Raw genomic sequence first — 21,056 nt, forward strand, 5'->3', positions numbered from 1 at the left:
AATTCAGAACTTGACTAGACTAATTGTAACAAGAAAGGACTTAATGTAATCCTGCTGTTGATTTGATTCCTAATGTTGCCTTTGTCTGCAGTACTTCATGAATTACCTTTCAGCTTCAAGTATTCCCTGTTCTTCAGCATAGCCTAATTGTGATCATAGACACTTAAGTTTATTAATGACAACACTTTAAAGGCAAATATTGGAAGTCTAGCAAATGAAATTTTATTATAACAACATTTTTCTCTTGATTCATAATATCATTTTAATCCTATGTATATTTTCCCTAAAAGCTTTTACAAAGGCAGCAGTAAGTATACTTGCTATGACTATGAGCTCATGATGAATATGCTGTTACACAGTTTTAGTATGCTGGGATGTATATCAAAGAAAAGTTAGAACACAGAGCCGTGGGAATTTGCAACTACTGCATATACCAAATCATGTCATCTTCCATAAAATACTTAATTATTTGAGGAACATTTAGTTTGGATTTTTTTTTCTCACTCTTGGACTGTTCTAAAGTGTGACTACTAATAATTACTTAATTCCCTTGAGAATCATCCTAAGAGTACTGATAATCACCTTATTATCATTGGCTCTTTTACTCAAATTTGGTTTTAACCTGAATAGCTTTTTTTTAAGCTTGTGTTTGTTTTGTCTCTGTGCATGTGGCACAGAGATCATAGTTTGGGAGTTTCCATGTGTTACTTTTAAACAAGGTAAGCTCTCTGAGGTTTTGCTCTCAGCTGGGATCTCTGATTCCCTGGTCAAACTATTAGCTCTGTTTAGCACCTCTGGAACCTTCAGCTCTACTGGCGTTAATGTGGATGGCAACTTGCACAAAGCCACTGATAATTCTCTGTTGGAAATAACTCTTCTCATACATCACAGCGTCACACAAATCTCATCCAGCCTGGAAGAGTCTGGGAGCCTTAGAGTCTGCTTGCTGTTCTGGGGTTAGTAAATATCCTAGAGCTTTTTAAAACTACAGTTTGTTTCCAGTAAGGCCCTCTTTTGTGCCAAAAGACTGGGCATTTGGTGGGGCAGGGATAATTAAATGTCTGTTGGTGATTATGTTTGTTTGTTTATTTCTACAGGTGTTTTTTTACTTTTTTTTTTTTTGTCTACTCTAAAACCATACAAAAGAATAAAGTAGGACTTAATGACAAGTACTTGTCAATTTACCATTTTATGTAGACGTAGTGAAACTGTAGTAAAACCCAATAGGTTTGCTAAAACTGTTAAAAAGAAGTGAGATATATTAGATTGCTTTGTCAGAACATTTTTTTTTACCTTGCTTATTATACATTACCTGGACTCAGGACAACTTTTCTGGAGTTAAAAGCCAGTCTTTCTGACAAGGCAACTACAATGTACAGAACATATAAAACTCTGTGTCCCTTTTTAATCTAATTTGGGTATTTTCAATTCCTGTTGAAATACAGTGTCTACAGTGAATGAAAAATGAAGAACAAGTGTGTGTTTAAAAAGTAGTGGATCAGAATGGATATCAGTAACAATATTCAATGTACCACAGTCATGAGGATCAGAGAATATTCATGTGGTTTGTCTTTATACATTAAATATTGAGATTAGGACTTTCACCTCAGCCTCTTTTCAGTCAATGGAGATAAAACACACTGTGCTCTCAATGGCCCTCCAGAGTAGCCCAACTTAATTTTAATGGTTATACAGGAAGAAGAAAGAGAGAAGCCTCATAATTTAGGCTAAAGTTGAATGCTAATTAATCTAAATACACGTATATGTTAAATCCACTTGTTGGTACTGTAATATTGACTTTGTAATGTAAGGCAGGGCAGAGGAGGAGTGAGTTAGGATTGCTATTTTTTGTGTGCAAACCAACTAACTTGGCTAGATGTGTAAGGCATGTAGAAAAGAGTGGGATAAGAATTCAGAAGTTTGGTCTGAAGTTTTCAATGTCAAAATTCAAATACATAGCAGCAAAGAAGGGACTTATTTAGGTAAGAGACAAAAAATAGTATCACTATATTGCTAGAGTTGCATTTGTCTTTGAGAATTATTTATTGTTACTCTCTTAGGTATTCTGAGGAATGTCCATAGAAATTACCTGGAGAGCAGACAGAACATAACATGAAAGCATTTGAAACTAAAACGGACTAAAGCTCTTTAGTCTTAGAATTTGCAATTTGCAATCTGCCATCACTGGGAAAATTACATCACTTCAGAAATGAGGGAAAGAGAACAACTGCAAGAAGTTTCAGGAAGTTTGCACGGAAAAGAGTTCTTGCTTTTCTTGTGATGATGTGACACTATGAGTGTGGTCCTTCTGTGGGGAAATTGGTTTAATTCTGAAGTTTTTCATTTCAGACAGTGAGGGACACACACTACAAGATTTCTTTACTAATGCTGAAAACTGATAATAGTTACTATGAAAAGCACTGTGGGAATACTGAAAATTGATTTTCAAGCATCTTAGGTTGACTTGCTGCAAGATGCAGTCTGTCTGGTTGTAGACAGAATTCTCTACTGTAAGTGGTGAATACTATACTGTAACTGATATGCTTCATTGTCTAATGATAAGGAGAGACACAGAAGACAAAGTTTTACAGACTCAGTCTTGGAATATACAAAGAAAGAGGGATAGTACTAAAAAGTGAAATGAAATAGAAATGGGGCTGTAGATATGACTACATGTGCTAAGTGGACTGGGATTAAGCATGGCAAGACACATGCAGCTGCTGTCTACTGAGCACAGTGGGCTCAGAGTAGAGGAAACAAAACCAGGGGATTTAGCAACTGCACAAAAACTTCCTCAGCTACGAAACCAGTGACCCTGCAGCTTACACTGGACAACTTTATTTTGGTGACTTAATGTGGCAAAGAGAGAAAGCTGTTCAAATATTTAAATTTAAAATGTCTAGATATTTTTTTTGAAACTACTAACCCTGGGAGAAGGAGGCTTGTTGAGAGAGGTTAGTATGCCTGTTATACTGATCAGTTTTTCCTCCAATTAAAAAATCGGAGGCCTTAGAAGTTATATTCTAAACAGATAGATATACAAACTTTTTGATTTTTCCACTTGAAAACAGTGATTTTGCTGAAGGAATATACTGATCCTCAGATTCCTTTGTTTAGAATTAGAAAATAGATTCTTACATGAAGTGTAAACTGTGCAACTGCATACATTATACAAAGGCAATGATGACACTGCCTGTGAGCATCGAGAGTGCTTCTTCTGGGGATATTTTTCCAAGACCAAACTGAAGACAATAATTTGCTTTCCTGAAAATGATGTCTTAGGGATGGTCAGATCAGTGAAGTCACATCCCCAAACAGAAGAACTGTCAGTTTGACACATAGATTTATAAATGGGGAAGATTATGCAATTTCTTCAGAAATCATTTAAATAGCCATCTTTTACTTTCTTGCAGTATTCTGTCACATAAAAGCAAAATATACAAAAATATTTCAAGATTTTGAAATTTCAAATTTTTAAACAAAAATTCCCCAATTTCAAAACATCACCTGAGTCAAAAAATGACATAAAATGCAAATTGGTTATTTCCCCATATTATTATCATCTTGATCTCCAGATGAAATAAATTCATGGTAGTTCCATTGTATTCTGCAGTTATATAACTTCATATGAGCTGAAAATTTAATTCAATATTTTAAATTTAAAATGTCTCTAGAATTTTAAAATGAGTCTGTAGTTGTGTAGTCCTTTGAAGTTCTTGTTATTAAAACATTGGCCATTATTTCTCTTTAGACCTTCCAACTGTCTTGAACACTTGTAATTACTGCTGCTAATATATAAGGTATTATGTATTAACATAATGCATAATTTTAACGTATAAGGAAAAATACTAAAAAATGTTTAAATCAAAACACTGAGAACTTTGAAAGAGATAGGTCTATTTACCTATAAGTGAACAGATTAATATTAAATGGAGCAGATAAAAACTAATTGTGTTAAGCACTTACAGACTTCCACTACTTTAATCTGTTCCATACATGTTCTAGATTAAGAGATGTGTGATGTAAAAATGCTGTGTAGTGAATATTTTGTTTGGTTTGGCTCAAAGTCCAGTCTGACATGACATACAAATTCTGTGCAGAAAGATTTTATGATATTTTCTTTAGTGGATGGTTTGGGCAGAAATCCAAACTGTGTCAGTAAAAACCCAATGCCAGCCAAGCTTGGTTTTGGTTTTCCCTGTTTTTCTGTGATTTGTGTTGAGGCTATAATCTCTCTGTGAAGCTTACAAGGGCTCTTTTGGGCTGCAAGAATTCCCCTGGCTTGGGCACTCAGAGCTTTTAGAAACTCAAACAGAATGCTGTAAGCAAAAGAACACTAAACAAAATTGCCCCTGTTCTGTTTTCTGTCCCTGGGTCTTTCACGGGGCTGAGCAGCTGTTGACATGTGGCATGTGAGGACAGGAGGCCTCTGAAAGGGAGCAGGAGAGCCTGGTGAGGGGTTTTGAGGAGCCACAAGAGGGACCCCAGGGCCTGTGCTGTGCCTCCTGTTCTCCCACTGGAGTTGTATGACCCCTCTCTGAGCTGGTTGCACTGTACATTGCATACAGAGCCATTTTTAATATAATCCCAAGCTTTAATGTGGCTGGAAGAGTTCCTTGCTTCCCTTAGTGTCTCACATGCTGTTGAGCATGCAAGGAGCCAGAGGAGGAAACACAGCAGAGCTGAGCCAGGCATGGGGCACCAAGGAGTGAAGTGCTGCAGTGCTGAGATGGAGGGAGGATAAGACAGCAGGCTGCGCAGGGGGATGGTCCTGTACTGAGGTCTGGAGAGGAGGAGGAGGATGAGGAAAATGCTGGGAGGCAGCAAGGTAGGGTGGGAATCCCTATTCAGTCGCAAGACCACAGCCACCTCCACAGTTACACAGTTCATTGTGAGTCTATGGCAACATCTGAACCTCCTTCTCCTGGAGAAGCTTTGTCAACCTTTGTCACCCCTGTGGCAACCCTTAGCATGCCCCAAAGACCCCATTTACTGCACCAAGATTGTTCAGACTTGGCTAGCCCCTCACAGATTCATTCTTGGAATCTTCTTTTCTCCACTGCAAAGCTGAATGTTGCTTTTCACCCCGGAGGCTATAAGAGTAATTTTGACCTAACCTTTTTTCTAAAGTTTTAAACTTTCCCCAATATGCTATGTTTCTTTAGTTTCTATAACGTCACTGCTACAAGTACACCAAGAAGCAAGGTTAGAGTTAACTCACACATCTCTAGCTTTTTGCTGGCTTTGTCTTTCTGGAAATAACCTAGACTGTAAATCATTGTCATCTGCAAGGGCATTCTTGTTGCATAGAGTTAATAGATTCATAAGAGATGCTTTCATTTGCAGATGTTAGATTCAGATCAATCCTACAGTGAAACTGCAGCTCCAGAATTACTTCAACCAAGTTAATTTAGTTTTGCCACAGCCCTATTTACTTACATCTTTTGACATAAACACTTGGTTCTGACAGATATATTGCCAGAATACTGATAATATAAAATAGTAATTTTCTATTAGCTTAGCTCCTAGAGTTGACTCACCATAGATCAGAGCATGGTACCACCATACATTTAAAACATTTTGGTACTGCACTAGAGGCACAATTAATGCAAGTGATTGTTTGTGTAATAATTGTAGCCCTTCCTTCCAGCCAAAGAGTAATAGAAAAAAGAAAAAAGCATTATGTTTTGTAATACATTCTGTCTCTTTCCTGGCTAGACAGATGAACTGATTTGAGTCATGGAATCAGAAAAATTATGATCTCTTCCAATTGTTTTACTTTCTCTAATTACTCAATTATCCCAGTTGTTTTTATTCACAATCCAGTGTCACTTTTAGAAAAAATGAGCAATAAATGGAGAGTTTAACTGTTTCCTTTCAGTGTAATAACAAAAATAATTAGTACAATAACAGAAAAGTTTGGAATAGAAAACTATGCCTTCCCTTGATAGTAACTTTAATTGATAATAACTTCTACCTGTTTACTTGTTGATATGAAGGACAAGAAACAGCTACTGCTAACTTAAAAGAAACTGCCTGCAGAAGAAGTGACTCTTCTAAGTCACAGGCACACTCATGATGCCAGGTAGTGCTTGAAAATTAAAGCTAGACAATCTAGAGATCAGTAATAAGATGCAATTTTTCAATGGCCACTGCAAACCAGAACATTAAATATTACTATGGAATTTTTAAGGTTTGAGATTATTCAAAATGGCAAAAATTCTTTATGATGCAGATGCTATTACTCAGACACTTCCTTAAGCTGCAAGTTTAAAACCTCTAGGACTGGTCCAGGCTGCTTCCTTCACAGAAATGGCTTTAGAGACACCTCTCATGTAAGTTAATCTCAGATAAATGAAAAAAAAATATGCTCATGCATCTTTGCATCTTCTCTATGGACCTAATGAAATCTGTGTTGTTTGGGCAAAGGTGCCATATAAAAATAACAAGGCTTCTCAGTTTATGGACAAATCACTCAAAATAGTATAGAAAGGCAGATTGTAAAAACAACTTGTGTGGTTGAAAGCTTCATGACCAATACTGAGATCTTGGAAATGTAATTTAGTAGTTAGTCTATTGTAATCAGTAAGACTAAGTGTGAAAGGCTTACTCTTGAGCTAAGATGGCTCAACAAGTAAGTGAATTAGAGTTGTAATGCCCTATGGCATCCCAGCTGTTTCCTGTGGTAAAGCCCATTAAGCTATAGGCTTTCATGAGTACCTCTTTTCCCTCAGAGTTTCACTCTTCTCTAAATGGGGGTCATTTGTTCAATCTTGGGCAGCCTGAATCCCACCAACGAAGAGGAAGGACAAGTCATTGGAAATAATTTCTTTGCACCATCCTTAAGAGAGAGCTTAAGACTTGATTATGCTTTGCTGCCTTCTTTTTGCACATTTTTCCTCTACACTTTGGGAAATGTCCCAGTGCATGTTTTGGTACTTTCTCATAGGTGGGTACATTTTGTTCTTTTTGCATAACTGCTTCTGTGGAATCCTCCTTGACCTCTGATGGGTTTAGTTTACCCATACAGATGAGCTCACATCAGTTCAAGGGATTATAGGTTCCAGCTGCATTTGAAGTTGTTTGCTGTATCAGGTTCCTGCACTGATGACTGATGTATGTATTGACATAGTAAATGCCATTCCTCTTGGCATGATCAAGTTTCTTGTCCTTGGCCACATTAAATCTTTGTGTAACTTCACTGTTGAAAATCTCTGGAGTGAATGTATCACAACATGTCCTGTTCACAACGAGCTCTTCCAATTACTTAATTTCTGCTGAAATTACTCGTTGTGGTTTTAGTTGTCATTTGTGCTGCTACATCTCTCCCAAGATTAAGTGTTCCTCATTAGAGTGAGCAGAAATAGATGGAATTAATTTTTTCTTCCCGTAGCCAGCCTGTGCAATGACAAGGTGGAAAAAAAGATAAAAGATCCAACTATAACAAAACCCCCAATTTTTGTATTCCTGTGATCAAATTGGCTGTGCAAAGGCAACAAGGCTCAGAGCTGACACAGTGTTAGGAGAAGACCAAATCTGGGTGTTAGCAGTCCAGCTGATGAAGTTTTGTATTACTGATGACAAAGGCTTTCAAACTGAAATACAATTTGCTTCTCTTTTCTTCAAAAGTGGTCAAGATCTAAAAGGAAGCCATAGTAAAGGAACCAAAGTTCCTTCACTGTAAAAATGAAATCAGATAAATAATGCAGATTTCAAAACTTTTCTAAAATGCATTTGCATTTTTCTGATTAAATAAATTAGTTCACTTCTTGTGCTATTACAAAGAATACAAGCTGAAAACTCTCTTATGCTCAGATATGAATTCATGGAGATTTTTGACACTACTTTCCTGTAATACACCTCTTGAATGATCAGTATGTAGTGATACTTCCTTTTCATTCTGCTGTGAGCTTGTCTTTTAGTGCCAGAATTTCCATTTCTCATTTCCTTCTTTTATCATTGCATCGCAGAATGAATGGTGAAAGGCTGACTGCACTAAAAAAAGGTCTGGAATTTATTATTAATACTAAAAACAATTTTTTCATGTTTGTGAGTTTAGTAATGCAATGGAATTATCTTGAATATCGTTACATATGCAGCAGGTCAGAATTCCTGGGGTACTAGTTCCTTAAGGGGAAGACAAGATGGCTCTTCTTCAGGTGATTGACAAATCCACTTTGACTAGTACAGTCTGTATTCTTATCTTTTCAGTACACCACAGATCATCCTCCTGGGTATAGAAAATAGGAAAACACAATATTGAGCTCTGCCAGTCAGAAATGTGAGGAGGACCTGAGGCCCTTCCATGCCGTGTCTGCCTTTTCCTTTGAGATAGGTTGTACCTCAATAGAATTGTATATCACTGGCTATACAAATAGCAAACCAGAAAAGTGTAAATCTGTAATAATAGAAAACACTGTTCTGCTGTGTTTTGCTCCTGGACACTCCATATCTGCCTAACAATAGTGGGCCTTTCTGGTCACAGGACTACTTGAGAACTTGTCTGTAAAACCACTGTAGATATCTGGTCTGCAGGACCAACTGAACAGGTCTGCTCCTACCTCACATTGTTAAAGCTGCCTTCTATGCTTGATGGGTCGTACTGGCTCTAGAGCTGCTCCCTGCAGCAGATGAGTCCCCTTCCCCAGCCTCTCCTGGTCTACACGGTTTCTCACTTACTGTCTCCCTCTTGCTGCCCCAGGCTGTACCCCAGCAGCTTTTCCACTCTGAGTGTGCCCAGTTGCTGTCAGGATGCTCTCCTTTCCCAGGCAAACCGGCAGCTGTTCTTCATCTGGTCACAGGACTTGTTTAACAGAATGCTTGATATGCCTCTCCTTAAGTGAACCCAGAATTCAGATATTACTGCCCTGGAAGCACTGGTAGCTTTTTGGCATTGAATGTAGTTCATAAGCATGGCCAGTAAATACCCCAGTGTTAAGGGGAAAAGTGTGATTTTGCATGCACCTGTGTCTAGGCATGGCTGGAATGGGAATAATGGAGCCTTCTTTGCAAAAGCATTGTGGTATGAAGGGGGATTTAGGACCTATACAACTGTCTTCCAAAATACGGCATTACTATAAACTAACTTGGCAACCCCCCTGAACAGAACAGTGGGGAGCAATGACTAACACCTCTGCCTATAAAGAAATGGACTGGAAATTAGTCAGCCTGAAAGGTTAGAAGCTGCTGACTTTTCTTATACAAGCTTCCATAAAATAACATTATATCAGAGGATTTATTGGGCAACTTGGATATTTCATTGTATCTGGGGAAATGAGCGAACAGCTGAGAAGAAAAGCACATCTGAACAAACAGGATTGCACAGTTGGATCCTCTAAGACAAGGATCCAAACTGTATCTTTAAGTTATATGCCTCTTCTGTGAAGTTCAGCTTTGATGCTGCTAGGAAGTGACTGATCAAAAGTAGAACTGGTATAGGGGATATAATTTGGATTATCCCCAAGGAAATAAATAAAGTCAGGAGATGTTACGAGTGACCCCATTGGGTCATTTAGGCTCACTGGCATCCTCAATCTTAAGTGACTTTCTGTTTTGGATGCTGTAATAACATTCTCATTATCTTGTTTACTGAAACAAATGGAAACATTGATGAAGATACAATTTTCTTTTCTAATTCAGCATTTAAAATTTCAGGATTAAAATGCTTTGAAGCCAACAGCAGTTGACACAAGAAGTGTCCTGGCAACATAGAAAACATGCTGGCAATGGCAAAGTACTGAACTGTTAAAACTGTCACAGGTACGGGGCTTTTTTCACACTAAGGTGTTGACATATCAGGAAGGGTAATTTCCTGCTTTTCAAATTCCTCGTCAGGACTGTCTCATTTACCAGAGGGTGTGCCTGCTAGCTCTTTTCTGGAAATGATAGTTGTGTGCAACTACACTGAAAATTGATCCTGAAAGCGGTGTGGTCCACAGACATTTCATGTTCCCCATTGTCTGGCTGCCAGTACCCCTGAAGAATTCAGTGAATGTTATAAGTGTAGCAGCTTTTGCTGGCCGTGGAACCAGGGTAGAAACATATATTGGTGGTTTGTTTTGTTTGTGTTTTGTTTGTTTGTTTTTGTTTTTGTTTGAGCTTTGTTTGGTTTTGGTGGTTTTTGTTGTTGTTTTGGTTTTTTTTGTTTTTTGACAAAAGTTTGCTAGGGTTGCTCTTAACAGGAGAATTGAAGGTAACTGAAAAACAGGTATGAGGTCTTTGGACTGCAGCACTCAATCTGAAAGTATTTGAAGTACAAGTTTTCCTGGTAGTTACATCAGGCTATTCTAAAAGCAGCTTTGTGCAGATTCCTATTAAGAGAGAAGGGGAGCAGGTTAAAAAAGACTGGGACTGGGAGAAATCAAGGACTGTCAGGGGGAAGAGAGAGGTGGCTCATGAATGCTTAGGAGTAGGGATGAAATTCTACTGAGAGGGGAAGTAATGAAAAGGGGAGACAGTAAAGGAGAAGAAGAAACACTGAATGAAATGGACAAGAGAGACTGGAGGACAGAGGGAATGATCCTAGAACCCAGAGATTAGTGGGGAGAAGATGAACAGGAGTCCAGCTGAATAGCCCTAATCAGCAAAGGGGCAAGAATATTCAGAGTATAAATGTTAAAAACTTTTAAGCATTGAAGGGGATTTGTGAATTCTGGCATATTTCTGTGCTCCACATAAGGTATACCCAAGTCCAAAAAATCAAGGCCACCATTGTCCTGCATCTCACGTTCCTATATATTGCTGTGGAGATAGTGTCTCTTTCCTCCACACTGTCTCATTTATACCACTTTTTATAGCTGAGGCATCTTTTTAATGCTGGTTTGAAGGCACCACACTGAGGTCTTGGTGTTCACTAGGATAATTAGGCATTTTGAAAAAAAAAGTAGAAATTATACAGAAAGAGATAGTGTACGGTCAGATGAACCTATGTATATATATATGGTATAGATAAAGATATTTTTAGCTATCCGCTAGTTATTTGCAATGAGATATTACTATGATCTTTCAATATGTCACACCATAGACTGGATGAAACAGCTCTTCAGAACAACAGAAAAATATACTTATATAGGAGTATAATTAAAGTATCCTAAAGCAACAGGATTGATATAGAGTACATTAGGAAGTACAGGCTTTGTGAAAGTAGATTTTTTTTATCTTTTACATTTTATCCATAGTTACTACTACATATAGCTGAAATTTATAAGCCGTGTATTTGTGCTTCTTCAAAAGGGGATTGTTCCCCAGTTTCAAGGGTATTTTTACTTGGATTATGCAGACTCTGACTATAATATGAAGCAGAAAGTGGAATAAAGCTTTCATAGAATCCCAGAATATGCTGAGTTGAAAGGAACCCATTACAACCACCGAGTTTAACTCCTGGCCCTGTGCAGGACTCCCCCCAAGAGTGTCACCCTGTGCCTGAGAGCTTTGTCCAGGCGCTTCTTGAGCTCTGTCAGGCTGGAGCTGTGACCACTGCCCTGGGGAGTCTGTTCCAGTGCTCAGCCATCCATGGGGTGAAGAACCTTTTCCTGATACCAACCTAAGCCTCCCCTGACACAATTTCAGGCCATTGCCTTGGGTTCTGTCACTGGCCAAGAGAGTGAAGAGATCAGTGTCTGTCCCTCTGCTTCCCTCCACAGGGATGTTGAAGACCGCAATGCTGTCTCCCCTCAGTCTCCTCCTCTAGGTTGAACCTATGACTCTGTTTATCCTCAAAAATCTTTATTATTCTCATTAAGTGAAAAAATAAAGACTCAAAAATCTCTCATAGCAAACCAAATTAGGCCATGTCACTGGAGACTACTGATAGCTGTTTGTTTTTAGTTCTTATGTTTATAACCCTACATCACTTAATCCCTGCAAGCCTTTTCCTCATTGTACATCTGCAGGTTTCAGATTACTTAACTTTTTATTGTGTGGAAATCATGCAAAACCATCTCAGAAAAATCCGCTGAAGAGCCAGCCAGGGCAGTGCCTTATAAGGCATTTCATAGCAGTTCCAACATGTGTCACAGAACCCAGCTGTGAGCACAGAATGCTTTCCACTAATCATCACAGTATGTGAGTCAAATCTGCAATGTCATGGGAGAGGAGCTGCTTCTTAGTATGTGAATGAAATTAAAAGGGATTTGAGAGAAACTGCCCTCTAAAAAATGAGTTATTTCTTTGTCACTATGAAAATTATTTTACAAGTTTCATTTGTAGCAAAACCAAAAACCATACACAAAATTCAAACTGATGTTAAACATTAGCAAAATATAGTCAGATATTTTGTTATGCTACTTGTCTAGGAAAATATTTTTTCTTACTTAAAAAAAAGGGGATTTCAGAGATGTCCTGATGGTTTCATTTGAACAAATTGAATAATGCATCGTTCCATAATAATGAATTTTAGTTTAGTCAATTGGAATTGAAATGTTACTGACTTGGATTTTCTTTTTTTTAATTGCAGGCAAGCCATTGACTAAACTTTTTAGTTTACAGGTGACCTGTCCCCTCTCCCCTCCTTTAGTGCATTATATGTATGGCAATCAAATAGATTAAGCTTTTAAAAAGGCACAAATAACCTATACCCTGGGGGCCTGTTAACTGAGGTGATTGATTCAGCCATTAGTGTGGGGTCAGCTGCACAATTCAGACCTCAGTTAGTACATCCCCAAAACATCTGAAGAATTTGGGACTGGAATTTAAGTTTCAGTCCCTTTCAAATTCACGATTTTTCAGAGAAGAGAGGAAGCAATCATGCACTACAGGGTGAAAGAACACTTTGGAATTGGAAACCTCTGACATTAACATTAGTCTTTTTCCAATTATTTCTTCAATGAGCTTTAGACCTTACTATTCTGTGGTCATTTGACTATGAAATTTTTCACGGTTTTCTGGTAAAACCACAGTATAACAGAAATGTGATATCATCAGTGACATTCTGAGAATAATGCAGTAAGCACAGGGTTAGGAGAGGCTCCTTTCTGCTGTTTTAAGAATCATTCCCAGCAGAATCCATGGGAATCTGATACAGAAACCAGAGTTTTTTCTTCAGAACTATAATTATTAACAGATTTTTGCAATAAAGAAGACATGTGGCAAGTTCCAAAAGAAGGTAGAAGGCCAAAGGGCTGAAACTTTGACTAGAAATTGTTACCATCTCCTTCCTACCATTGCTTCCCACACCAACCACTAAAAGCTAAATTTCTTTGTGGGAGCTCAGGGCAGCAAATCTATTTTTATTTTTTTGGGAACTACTTGATTTACTTGCATTTTTTAAAGATTTAACAAGTGCTATTTGAACCAGCCATGTGTTCAAGCTGTTGCTAACTCCTTGAGGAAGATCTCCCTCTGAAAGTGGCTGATAAATTTTGCTGGTTAAAAAAAAAAAAGTAGGAATTAGACTATTTATAGCTCTAGTGACTCAGCATATAGACTGCAATAGTCATATGTGAAAGGAATCTCATGATGTGAGACCATCTGGTGCTCTGTGAAGGAGGCCAAATGCAGTTTTCAGAACACATCTGTAGGCCATCAGGTCATGCCTACACCTTCCAGAAAGAAGAGCTGCTTTCCTAAAAATTGCAAGAGGCTTTGTTTCAGAAATGAATGTTATGTTATTTGATTGCTATCCACATAGGATGTTTTGTCTATCTGGTAGCACAGAGTTTGAGGACAGGGCTTATTTCTTTTAAAAAAGGTTTAGAACCAAGTGAATTTGTATATGCCCTTAAAATAGAGCACAAATTAATATTAGCGATATAGTCCTTGCATTTATAGCATAAAGTCAGTAGATGTTGCAGCCTTGATGTGTGCCTGTTAGAGATAATCAATAAGAGATTAATAGAGTAAAAAAATTGATGATTTTGGTTTCATAACACTTGAGGAAGACATGGAATGTAAGATTTCCATTCCTTTCCATTAATCTGACTAGGTTTTTACTACTTTAGCTTTTTAGTTTTAGTTGATCTTATTTTGAAAGGCCAAGTGGAAAAAATTATGTAAGAAAATAATGTTTCTTCCAACTCTGAATGAAGGCCTTATAAAAAGCAATAGTAGGAATGGTCGTCAATTTTGTATCAGATTGGTTTTCACTGGTGAACTGATTTATTTAAATGTGTAATTGGCAAAGAATACATACATACATACATACATACATACATATATATTTATTTATATATATATTTATATATATATTTAAAGGGCTTGTGATACCATGCAGTACCTTGTTGGAGAACCTTGTCTGCTTCTTTTCTAACTTTTTCAGTTTGTTGTTATGGAGCCTTGGCTTTCACAACTTCACATCTGGGGAATATCTGCAATCTGTTTCAGGACTGGAGATTGCTAAACTGCCAAGAATGTATTACTGGTTTTAGTTCCCAAGCATGAACTTACTCCCACAGGTGTGGTTCTAAGTATGTCCTGGTCCCTGGGACTCAGCTTCTCAGCTGATCATGAGTTCGTAGGGGTGAAAAACCATAGCCAAACTTGCACTCTAGTTTGCTCCATCATAAAAGCAGCATGCATTCCCCAGTATTTCTTCTGAGTATTCTGTTTTCCTTTGGTTCTTTTAGGTGTACAATAGAAATGGCAGGAGCATCCATCAAATCACAATGCTTAGCTCTCAAAATTAGGAAGAAGAGAAAGTTTTCTTTCCACTTAATTTCTGTTCTCTAGCTTTTGAATTCTAGATGGTATAGATGGAGTTCAAATTCTACTTAGACAAAAAAGTAAATTTGTAGACAAAAGATGCACTTTTATTTTACTCATTTTAAACAGTTGCATTTAAACTGCTAGACAGGTTTTATAGCAAAATTCCTGTATTTTTGTATAATGAAACAGATTAGAACAATAAGCTGGAGTTTGTGTTTTAGCATGGGTATAACTCTGTGTCTCAAAAAAAGGGCAGAAATTAGTTTGCTTTCAGGTTCTTCCTTTGAAAGGTTGAAATTTATTACTTTATGAAATATGTTTTGCAATGAAAATGTTAAAATCTTTTGTCCTAGGCCCTCTGGAAACTCTAAGTGGCTCTGTTAGATGAAGTTAACATCTCCTGTATGTGCATTTCTGTTGCACAGATATTTTATACAAACCTGTATTACTTTCCTTCTTATCACAAGAAATGGTGAAGATTTTATTATTCTAATCATCATCATCTGCAAGGAATATGCTGAAGGAAAAGAATGCCAGGGTTGCATTCCATTGCTGTTTCTGACCTCTAAGCACTATTCCAACCAAAATACTGTCAGAGAACCCAGTTCTATTATGTATGTATTCATTGGAATAAGGAATAAGTTGACATTGTGCCACTGAACTCCACAGTCTGTTCAAAACTGCTTAGTAATAAATTAAAAAGCAATAGAATGGTAAGAAATATAAAAAAAAAAATTAAGTCAATTTTACCTGTGGCAAAGAAAGTACAAGCATCTGTTGAAAGAATTATGTGCAAGTTTTTCTCAGTGAGTTTATACTGACTGCATTACACATATACACTAAAGGAGGAATTAATTATGTCAGCCAAAGTAGCACCCAAAAATCCCACAGGAGTAAGAACATCTAGAAGCACCTACCTACAGAGTAAACTCTAAATGCTCTATAATTGGCAAGTGCATCTATACAGGTCTTCTCTACACTGCAGTGTTAATCTCTGCTTTTGCATTGTGGGCAGATCATGTAATGGTGTTGTGTTCATTGAAACCATCCCAAAAATTTCCTCTGTTGCTTAATAGAACAGGAGATTCAAGTGAAAATCTTACCTGACCTAAAGAGGGCTTATCTTAATTCTTGATGAAATGCAGTTTAATTCTTCAGGCTTTACCTCTTGTGTTTTGTCTATTCATGCCTGACTCGACATTTAGACAAGTTGACATGGAGACTTCTGGGCAGTTTGCACATTCTGCAAAAGCTCTGCTCTGCCCATGAAATTGTTGTTAGAGACTGTCATGGTGTATCACCTGCTTAGAAATCAGTTTCTAAATTATTACCATGACTTTCTCTAAACAGGAGAAGAAACCTGTCAGGGCCTAGAATGTGCAGTGGGAAGCTCTAAATTCTGGCATCCATGCTGTTTGCCGGTGTCATTGTGGTTATTATAATGTCATGCCTTCCTGGACCCCTCTTGTGTTTCATCCATCCAGGAGGTTGAGTAAACATTAGGTCTGGATGCTGCTGTTACTACCAAAGACAAAAGAACAAGCACACCCTCTGATCATATTCCCAGAAGGACTGCAGTATTTTGCTGCCTTCCACACAGTCATTCAAATGGTGAAAAGACCAAAGAACATATTGTTTCTTTTTGGGTGCTTTCAATTCCCTGTCCACTGTGCTGGGGATTTTCATCCCCAGGAAACCTCAAAATAAAGGAATCCAACCAACCATCTGCTGAACAGCATGTGCAAAACACAAGGTTGTCTGACCTTAGACAGAATCTGTCTTGATTCCAGAGAGTCTCACACAGTCACAGAGGGTTTGCAGGAGTGGTCTGCCTTCCAAGATATTTCCCCAGGGCTTTGGTATTACACTGCACTCCAAGGCTTTTATTTATCCCCTCAGGTTCCTTTGGGCTACAGACATCTCCATGCTGTCTCTCCCTCCTGTTTTCAACAGGATACTGGCTAAACATCAACAAGTGAGGGTCAGAAGGACAGTGTTTTTCCACTGAATGTTCCAAGACTCTTTTCAGGAGCCAGGCCCATGCAGCCCAGACTTAGGTCTATATTACTGGGTACCACAGCTGCTTAGTCACAGTTAATACCTTGCTTGTCTTCCTGTGCATAGGCTAGAAATGTACATCATCACAGGGGCAGCCACCATATACACACAGACATGACAAATAGCATTATCTGGGGGATCTTCTCTAGGTTCTGAAATACAGAATGAAATGCCGCACAAAGAGGCACCCTCTGATTTTGTCATCTCCTGATAACAAGACAAAAAAGACCTCTCTTCATCCATGTTCCTCTTGAAATTGCTAAGTCTTCATGTTGTCTGGCAACACTTAGTATAACTTAATCCAAACTGTGCTAAAAAACATTAGCATTTGGGTTTGCATTCCACACAATGCTTTGCTCTCCCATCTCTCAGTTCGTAGCCCAGTACCATTTTCAAGTAATTTTTCATCAGATATTTTTCCTTTTCTAGCTGGAATGCAAACCTCTAGTGGGTCCAAGTTCTGTCTCAAAGATACATTGCTTCCCCTTTACCACTTCAGGATCCATGTGTTCCCACAGCTGTGTTGTTCCCGTTTGCCACTTCAGTCAGGTTACCCAGCCCAAGCAACGTTTGTCACAGCTCCAACAGAAAACCTTTCTGCCCTTTTTACTAGTCAGATCAGAAAGAATTAAGTGATTCAGCTGGGTGCATGAATAAAGAAAATAATCTTCTTAGGCCAGTCTGGGGTCTAACAAGGAGGGAATAAGCCTCAGTGCCTGCCCCTGTATCCAGCACCTCTTGCAGTGCCACTGCTATAGGTGACAGTGGCCATCTCTGGGGACTGGGGCCATAGCCAGCTTTGGCAGTGTCTCTGTACAGCTCCGGGCCCATCACCCTCTCCACTCTGTCACATTTGGAGAGGTCCCATATGCCCTGCTGAAATTCTCAGTTACAGTGCTCTGGTTACTTAACTTTTCATGTGCAAAGATAATATTTTGAGATCTCAGGTGTTAATGATTTAATAGTGGGCATCACTGTATAAACTTTTGCTTGTTAAAGACAGGTCTCCCATATATACTCCCATATATAGGCAAATAAGCAATAAAAACTGTATAGTAATAAAAAAAATTATGATTGATGGGTCAAGTTACATGCATAACTGCAGTCTGCTGTAACAGTTCTAAATATCAAAAAGGGGTTCCTTCTTTTCCAAAATGGAGCTGTCTTTGAGTGCAAACTTTAAATTAAACAACTGATTGCATCATTTTCAGCATAAAAGTGGATTTTTAGCCAAAATAAAAATTCTATTTTGCTCATTTAATTCTTATTTTTTAATTATTTAAGTCTTATTGATATTTACATATATACACATAATTTAATATATAAATAGAAATTATTTCAAAAAGAGGCCTTAGTAAATGTGCAATTATATTAATTGGTTCCATTAATTCAGTTGTTACTTGTGTTAATTTTTAGTGTGTGTAGGTGAGTACGTGCTTAGAGTACACCAAACACACCAAATACAGAGATTCACACAGACCCATTGAACACAGTTGGCATTTCTTGTTTCCAAAAAATAGTTTTCAATTTTCCCAGGACATTCTACCTCCTCCTTGCAAATGGTTTGGCCACGATTTCTAATTGTGTGAGTCAGATGTTCTTCCTTTTCCATAGCCTCCCACTTTTGTATCAATCTTTTCCAGATTAATGGAGCAGAGAAATAAAAAGCATTTGAGAACTGAGTGATGTAATGAAAGATTCTGAATTTAAAAAAATAATAGTATTTTAATGTCTGAAAATAATCTGGCTAGTTTGTGGATTGAAAGTGTACAACTACCAGAAAGCAAACACCAGGTATTTTTTGATACAAAGAGATTTTTTTTTTCTGTAAATATGAATTTTAGTTTAATAACTTCCCGGTCATTTTCTTGGCATAGATTTTAATCCACAAATGAGATATTTAATTAAATTTTTTTCCTATCCTCTAGCACACAGAATTCCGGTTTAAAAAAAAAAAAAGTAACTCTAATGACTCCCTTGCATCAGACTTGAGGGGCCAGCACTGAAGCCAGATGAAAGTTTCTTTTCCCACACTGGTGAAAGCAAAAGCTTAATTACAGACAAATTATTATGGCAGAATGTGTTTCCCCTAATATTCCCTTAATGCAGTAAGTGTTTGGGAAAAAAAGAAAGCTGAACAAAGCAATTTGATCCCTTCTTCTGCTGGCTATAGGGCCAGCACTTCAGCTTGTTAGTTCCTTAGAAACCCAGCTAGTCCAAGCACAGTTAGGTAGACCCAGTTGGTACCAGGAATGTACTGATCTTTTGCAGCTTTATTGCAAAAAGAAACCAGATAAGTAATGAGGAGAAAGTGCACTAGCAGAAACTTCTGAAAAAGGAGGGGTTTGGGATCCAGTGACATATTTTTCAATTTCTTAAAAAGTGTCATCCAAATAGAGACTTGTAAATAGGTAAGTGGACTTATAAACTCTACTGCAGAAAAAAATAGTGTGGCTTTTGCCCTGTTATGAGGAACTCTGAAAGCTCTTTTTCCAGAAACTCAAAAAGCAACAGCAAGCAGTGGAGAGCATGACACTGCCTCAGGGAGCCAAGCCCCACCAACAGGCTAATGAGAGACATCTGTCTCAAATTAAATAAACATGCTGGAAATGAATGAAGACAGATGTTTTTAAAAGTCAAATATATGGCTGAAAATCCTTCCAAACTCATAGGAACTTTGCTCTCAATGTGTGATTCCTGTGTACTCAGAACTCTGCCAGAAGTCTCCCACTCCAACAGTCTGTTCCAAGACCCTACAGGAAGACATTAAATACTGAGTTTCTGATTGTTCCAGAGTATTTGGAAATTACAAATTTCAAAACAAAGTCTATTGTAAAAGTTGTGATGTATTTATACAGAAAGATCTCTTATTTATTTATTTGGGAACAGGTATAAAACAACTCTCTAACCTTGCTTTGGTGTATAGCCTACTTTTATTATGCCAAAGGAAATGCAAGTCCCAGGTCCAGGCAAGCCAGGGTCTGATGTGCTCTAGGTACCTGCGTTGCTTATGACAGATTTGGTAACATTTCCTTCTGGTCAGGAACTTGTGTGTGAAAGATTAAATTGTGGAACAGCATAGCACCCTGGCTGGCAGCTGACAATGCTGCAAGGTGTGGGCATGGGCTGAGCATTCATAGCTGTGCTTGTGTTCAGGGAGTCTGGATACACAGTTTGTTTATAAAGACTCACTCATGTTTAAACCACTATATAAGCAAAACTGTCAAAATGTAGTCTGAATATGTGGATAACTGTTTATAAATAACAGATGCCACTTCAGGAGAAGTCAACATAATTCCCACCAACAAACCCTTTGCAAAAAGGCCACAAAAACAGATTCATGCCTTCAAAGCCAACAAGACTAGACCTTTTCAAAAGAAACCTCCAAGCTGAGAGTTCTCTGTACTGATGACATTTTCATTGGCAAAATGTGCTGGATGATTCCAGTTATCACAATACTGCATAAAGACAGATATCCTGTAAGTAGTCAGGCTCCAAAATGTCTAGCATGTAGATAATCTCAAGCACTACCTGAAATAATGCTCAGAAATGAACAAAGAGAATAAACGCCATGCATTCTTTATGTTTTGCATCATCAGGCAAACAGACATATCTTACACCATCATTACTAAAACACATTGTTTAAAAATTCAATAGCTTAGGAAAGAGTACTTGAAATATTGCAATCTCAATTTTAAAAGGCCATGGCTGTGCAAAACTAATCCATATTGGTATCATGTTAGTTGTACTATCTCATACCATACTTGCATATGCTACAAAAAGGATTTAAGAGCCTATACCAGAAACTTAGGACTTCTGACCAGCATCAAAATCCAAGGCATTTAATTTCTTTGAGAAATACTTTGCTTGTGTTATTTCTATTGCAAGTAAAAGTAAATATGACTGTCAGAAATGCTTTGGGGAAATAATCACTTTTCACAAAGTGATCATCAGGATTTCAAAATCTTGGTAGTTTCCAAGAGTTTAAAGATCCCATTAAATACCTACTCTGCATTTAAAACCATCCTCAAGTTTAAAGTTTTTAGCTGTCCCTGCCTCTGAACTCAAACTAATGATCTTCAGGTAGTTCAGTGCTGTAGTGATTACTGATAATGTTCCATAAAGGACTTCCTCCCTGCAGTAGTGTACAGTAGGAAATGATAGATGTAAGGGTATTCAGTATTCTTTATCCACTACCAGACCACTAATAAGGAGCATGTGATTATATTTGCTCTTAGATTTCGAGGTATTTTGGAGAAAGGAAACCAAAGTATTATACTAACAACACTATCTTTTTTTTCAATTGAAAAACACTATCAAAAGCAGCTAGAAGTCTAGGTGGTACCGTCTTTCATTCT

The sequence above is a fragment of the Taeniopygia guttata genome, chromosome 8 (genome assembly GCF_048771995.1).
Source record: "Taeniopygia guttata chromosome 8, bTaeGut7.mat, whole genome shotgun sequence".
In the NCBI taxonomy this organism is placed as follows: Eukaryota; Metazoa; Chordata; class Aves; order Passeriformes; family Estrildidae; genus Taeniopygia; species Taeniopygia guttata.